This window comes from Cyprinus carpio, chromosome A3 (assembly GCF_018340385.1).
Source record: "Cyprinus carpio isolate SPL01 chromosome A3, ASM1834038v1, whole genome shotgun sequence".
Taxonomy (NCBI): Eukaryota; Metazoa; Chordata; class Actinopteri; order Cypriniformes; family Cyprinidae; genus Cyprinus; species Cyprinus carpio.
The window spans coordinates 378723-385940 of NC_056574.1; positions in this window are offsets into that span (position 1 = coordinate 378723).

A 7218-nucleotide genomic window follows, 5' to 3' on the forward strand; every position below is an offset into this window, starting at 1 on the left:
TGCATTAATGTAAGGCCATCCCAAAAGGATACAATAGCAGTTTATTTAAAGGGATAATTTGTTTAGTGTCACATGTTGGCCTATAGCAGGGCATGTTGCCTGCCTATATAAGGGGTTAGGTAGGCTAAGTAAAACTAAATAGCCTTTTGGTGGCTTTCCAGCTAAATTTAAACAGTAACAGAGATTCTGAGGTGTGTGTACAATGAAAACTTTACTGCCCCACTAGGCCTCAGGAAAGGATTTGTAAATAACGATGACCAAGAACTGTTGAGAAGCTTAAGTCTTATATCAAGTGAGGTTGGCCAAAAAATTTGCTTGCAAAATGATTTTAAGCATTGTAATTAAATGGAAAGTTGATGTTACACAGTGTTAAACACACCTCTGCCCCAACTTTTTTGGAGTATGTTGCAGCCATCAAGATCAAAAATTGTTTACATTTACAGAATACAATTTATTTGGCAAGTGAGAACATTGGAAATCTTTTCTTTGTACTTTATTCAACTAAATAAATGTTAAAGAGAATTAACAAATCACAGACTATAGATTTTATTGCCTTTTACGAAACACCCCAACTTTTTTTCTGATTTGGGGTCATAATAGGAGTTTCTGCTTTAATGTTCAGAAATCTTACTTTACTTGGTTTTGATCAATTTATTAAATGAAAACATCCCAATCTTTTTCAGGTTCAATTTACTTGCTAATATCTCATGGATAATCTTTATGTTATCTGCATTAGTGCTCCTTACCAGTGGTGTCCTTTCATCGAGGTACAGTTCTGCTTTTATACTACTGTATGTCACTTTGACCAAGGTTTACATATGTTGTACTTGTAAATTAACTTTTGAATATGAATATGAAGAATTTTCACCTTTCAATGAATATAAAAGATATGTTGAAAACTTCTGTGTGCAGATTGGATGGCTCTGTATGACTATTTCAGAAAATATAGCTACTGTGGAAGAGCACAATCTACATTGATGGGTAGATCTGGGTAGAGTATTGATTATTAACCTCAATCATCTTTGTCTTTTTTTGGGGGGTTATTTTTTTTGTCATTTACACATAGGTGTTCTCCATCTTTTTTTTTTTTTTTTTTGCCAGTACGCAAGAGAGGGGGTGGCGTTTTGCGTGATATAAACCTGCGAATGCAGACTCAATGGCTGGATTGCGTTTACATTACTCTGAGATCCAATCACAATGCATCCTCGACTACCTCTGGACCAGGACACGCTGATCGGATAACATTCCGATCAGAAGTGTGTTTACACTTTTCAATGTGTATGTGGACAGCATCCGGATACAGGTTGCATGTTAATGCCAGTTATAAATGCAGCCAGTGATGCTGTCTACACTGGATGCGAAGCGGAGTGACACCACAAATCCCTGACACTCAACTGCTGCCACGTTCTATTTATAATGTAAGGTAAACTGTGTTCCTGTGGCTGTGGTACAGCATTGTGTTAGCAGTGCAAAAGGTTGTGGGTTCAATTCCCAGGGAACACAGGTAGACTACTGGTAAAAAACAAACAAAAAAAATAGAAAAATAAAAAATAGCCTGAATACACTGTAAGAAGAGTCGCTGAATGCATAAATGTAAATGATGTGCCTGACACAAATTTCAAATGATTCATTTTCAATGGTCGCTTTGTCGCGTCCAGTGTAGAAAGACTTTAGCTGATGCGGCGATGTGAAAGTTGTCTGTGGCGCCACGCCACATCAGCTAAAGTCTGTCTACACTAGGACAATGGCAAATTTAAACAGAGAAATGTTAAAAGCACAATATGAAATTTCAATACATATTCAAAACAAACAAACAAAGGCGTAGTTTGATGAAGCTGTGACTCATGGGAGTTGTGGTCTTCATCCCAACAGCTGATGCAATCCGATGGGACTCGGGCAGAAATCATGTTCATGGATGAGCTAATAATTTATTAATGTATGTAGAATGAAGCAAGGTAGCTTTGTGCAGGATTGGTCTATCTATCTATCTATCTAGACATAAAGGCACACAAGTGTGAAAATAGCCATACTAATATAAAGGCTATAAAAAAATTCTATGTTTATATTACATATTATATGACAGTATATGTTTGTAAGATCACTGTAAGATCACTTCTTTTAGTAATTCTGTCATCAACCAGTTTGTGAATGCAAAGATATTCAAACAACTCTTGCACGCAGCAAATCTAATGGCACGACAAAGCTCAAGAAAACCAAACTAATGCATATAAGCATGAAAACCCAACCCCAGAACACAAGAAGATCATTTATAGCCAATTTAACAAAAGCCAGTGGTGTGCAGTACAGATGAAGCACAAAATAAACAACAAACAAGCCAAAAGCAGATGACACACACTATGAAGTCATGGATAAAGTTCACTACTATAATGTGTTTCCAACACTGTCAACCTAAAACAAGTTCTGACTGATTGAATTAGACTTTTCAGGCACCAAAAAATAATCTCAGAGGTTGAAGTCATCACCAGAAGCATATTTGGTTTAAATTCGGTTTAAAATCTCCTCCCCTTTTCTCCTCCAGAACTCATACACACCCATTTCTTCTATTCCTGAACTCAGTTTCATCTGGTTTCCGAGGAAATACAACATCCAGCCTCAAATCTCACTGATCTCGCATTCCTAGGTAAGTTGATCAGGAAGCAAATCGTCCCCTTGGAATTATAAGGTTCTATCTGACATTTTTGTCAAAATTGAGTTATTCACATATTCTTATTCTGTGTCAATGTATTTACATTATGTGATAGATTTTTTAATGTTGTGTACATTTATGGGACTTTTTATTTAAAAAACAATACGGTTCTCATCTACACAGTCGAATGGAACATAAAAACTTAGAGAGCTCAATATCTCACAAAAACTACTCGGAATGCAGATAGAACCTTATAATTCCAAGGGGACGAAATTTAATCATTTGAGAGAGAGATAAAGATGAAGCTTCAGAAGAGAGATCTGTGGAAACTTTGGTGGTTTTGGAGCCAAGGCAGTAAGATATAATCTGATGACCAAGAGTTTTTGGACTTTAAAGCATGAGAATCAAAGTCTGTAAGGCAACACTGTTTCCTGAATTGGTTAATCCATAAAAAAACAGATTTGTAATTAGTAATTTTGTAGCTTTCCTGCCTGACACTAAATAGAAAATCAGTTATTGCATTGACTCATTGTTTTCATTCTGTTATTGTTTTTTCATGAAGTAGTTCACTGTAGTTTACAACAACACAAACAACAAAAATATTAGTTTATAAATAAATATTATACTTGTTTCTTAAATTAGTTTTCTTACTAATTTGGGGGTGCTGATTCCAGAAATCTCTTTAGTGCATCACACATTTTCACAAAATATGATGCATTTCATAGCATTTGTAAGGAGAGGAAGTATTATACGTATAATAGTTTTGCTATCAGGGACTCAAACAACCTTTCATAATTGTAAATCTAAACAAAGTGAAAATTCTGTGTTCCGAAATAACTCAATTTGATTTTCAAATGGAAGAGGGAAGCTCTTCGGCTTGGGTTTTTACAAGCTATACATCATATGTCTTCAGTTTCCTGGTCTTGATGATGCGGTGGAAAATGAAGGTCTGTTTCCATGACCCAAAAGGAAAATCAGTGCAAAATACTTCACAAAAACAGAGCATTTCCATGTCGGAACGACATTTGGATGGACTGTAGAGATTTGAATAAGTCTTGTCAACATGTTTTTTTGCTGGCATTTGCATTGGACTCAAGTAGTTCACACACCTAAAGCGACATTGAGCCTCATTCTCTCTGTGTGTTTCTGTTAAGTTTTTTAAGGAACTAAGAATATGGATAAGGCCGGGAGAAGCTGATTTGGATGATTTGGAAACGGTGGAATATCTGTCGGATATGGAGGATATGGAGGATATAGAGAGGCTTTGAAAGCCACTGAAGCTCTTGAATCTGCTCCACCCTACCCAGGCCATCCAGCAGATTACATAGGAAAAGAAATGACCCACAACCAAGGATACAATTCATCTCCATATCCCAATATTTATATGGGATACACCTCATACCCAGCAGCCGGGAGTTAATCCAAACACTAGGGAGGTATGTTTCTTTCGATAAACTTGGTACATTTCATAACCCCTCATGTTGTACTGCAGTCACTCTGACCCATAGATGATTTTTAATAGGAGGATATACAGCTTCTCCCCCAAAAACTACAAACCCGATTCCAAAAAACACACTGTACAGGACACTGTACAGATTGTGAATAAAAACAAAATGCAATGTGGAAGTTTCAAATTTCAATATTTTATTCAGAATACAACGTAGATGACATATCAAATGTTTAAACTGAGAAAAATGTATAAAAGGGAAAAAATAAGTATGATTTTAAAATTTTATGGCATCAACACAGTCTCAACAAAGTTGGGACAAGCCTGTTTTACCACTGTGTGGCAATCCCCTCTTCTTTTTATCACAGTCTGCAAACGTCTGGGGACTGAGGGAGACAAGTTGCTGCTCAAGTTTAGGAATAACAATGTTGTCCCATTCTTGTCTAATACAGTGCTTCTAGTTGCTCAGCTGTCTTAGGTCTTCTTTGTTGCATCTTCCTCTTTATATGCACCAGATGTTTTCTAATATGGCGTGGTGAAAGATCTGGACTGCAGGCTGGCCATTTCAGTACCCGGATCCTTCTTCTATGCAGCCATGATGTTTGTAATTGATGCAGTATGTGGTCTGGCATTGTCATGTTGGAAAATGCAAGGTCTTCCCTGAAAGAGACGACGTCTGGATGGGAGCCATATGTTGTTCTAGAACTTGGATATACCTTTCAGCATTGATGGTGCCTTTCCAGATGTGTAAGCCTGCCCATGGCCACACGCACTCATGCCACACGCACTCACGATCTTAGATATGGGCTTCTTTTTTGACCTATAGAGTTTTAGTCGGCAACGGCGAATGGCACGGTGGGATTGTGTTCACCGACATGTTTTCTGAAGTATTCCTGACACCCATGTTGTGAATTTCCATTACAGATAGCATTCCTGTATGTGATAGCGATGCCGTCTAAGAGCCCGAAGATCACGGGCATCCAGTATGTTTTCCAGGCCTTGACCCTTACGCACAGAGATTGTCTCCAGATTCTCTGAATCTTTGAATTGATATTATGCACTGTAGATGATGATAACTTCAAACTCTTTGCATTTTTTCTCTGAGAAACTCTTTTCTGATATTGCTCCACTATTTTTCGCCGCAGCATTGTGGAATTGGTGATCCTCTGCCCATCTGACTTCTGAGAGACACTGCCACACGGAGAGGCTCTTTTTATACCCAATCATGTTTCCCATTGATTGACTCAGCTAGTAACTAATAATTTGCAAATTGGTCCTCCAGTTGTTCTTTATGTGTACATTTAACTTTTCCGGCCTCTTATTGCTACCTGTCCCAACTTTTTTTTGGAATGTTGTAGCTCTCATGAATCCAAAATGAGCCAATATTTGGCATGACATTTCAAAATGTCCTCACTTTCAACATTTGAGATGTTATCTATTATTCTATTGTGAATAAAATATAAGTTTACGAGATTTGTCAATTATTCCATTCCTTTTTTTACTCACCAATTTGCAACAGTGTCCCCCACTTTTTTGGAATCGGGTTTGTATATTTTTTAACCTTTTTGAGGTTACACTTGTGGTGTTTCAGGTCAAAAAATGACCAGCTGACAAGAATTTGCTTGTAAATGTCTTCATCATGCTATGTTTTTACCAAAAATATTGAATACATTAGACATATTATTGAATATTTATGTACACACATTAAAATAATACTAATAAAACCATGTCCCCCTTATTGAGAAGAAAATACTCAGTGGTGTCTGTGAATAAAAGCCAATTGTATACATATATAAATCTAACTGAATTTAAACACACAAATAACACACTGTGGTAACTCCTTATTTATTCATGAGCAAGGCGTGGCCATTAAATTCCTAAAAGCAAGCAACTTGAGCCCATCGCTTGACTCATATCAAACACACAAATGTGAAACTTCAATGCTCTACTGGTTTAAAGACTAGTTACCACTAAATCTAAAAACAGCTTTGTAATGTTAAATGAAATGCACTTGTCACGTCCTTGATAGATGAGGAGATACTTTTAGGATCTTAATAGGATCTGGCATCTTTTTCTTCTGTGTCCTACTCCTACCCTCAAACGTAGTCACCTGTTGATGGCGGTACCCTTTGCATATCTCTAGTGAGAAGGCAATATGATCACATGCCGCTTGCATTGTTTTTCTATGATGTTATACATTCATGTCTTTCACAAATATACCCTACTCATTTTAAATAGCATTTTGATCAGATGATATTTTGACGAAATTAGGTAGGTTTTATTGTTGATAAAATGAAGGAAAACTAATTTTCAAGATAGTACTGTCAGTGACAACTCTTTACTCGGTGTTCAAAATCTTCCTTTCTAAAGCTCACAAATCAAGGGATTATATTCCTCAGCCCAGTTAACAGTAAGTTCACCGCTCGGCTTCTCATTCACAAGTAGCAAAAGGCTCCTAATGAATACATTCACTTTTATAGGTCAACAACTGGGTATCAGTGCCACATGACAATCTTTATAAATTTTTTTTCTAAAGGTCCAAACCTGGGATGTACCCTCAAGCCTAACAGTACGTTACAGTTTTATAACTATCAATCTCAGACACGTTATTTCAGTAGATAATACCCCAAACGACTATCTATTGTCAGATATCTAATATCCAGTGCAAATACCACCCTTTATAAATCTTTGTCTCTATAGCTCCAAACCCTGGGATGACCTCCTAAGACTACCAGTAATTGTTACAATTTTCCACTATTGAGCTCACTCAGTAGTCAAGCTTCAAAAACAACAAAAAATGACATTTTCTGGTATAATTTACTCATTCTTTTCTGTGTGTGTCTCTAAACCCTCTATAACATTTGTTTATATATATATATATATATATATATCTATATATATATATAATATATATATATATATATATATATATATATATATGTATGTATGTGTATGTGTGTGTGTGTTTCTTCACTGAATGTCCAGGAAACGTAAAGCTTTTTAGAAGATCTGACAAAAGAAGATATGACAAATCGATATGAATCAAGCAGTTTAATCCCAGTGTTGTGAATAGATATGCTTTTCTTTATTTGATGAACAGATATAACTTAAGTTTTTATTTATA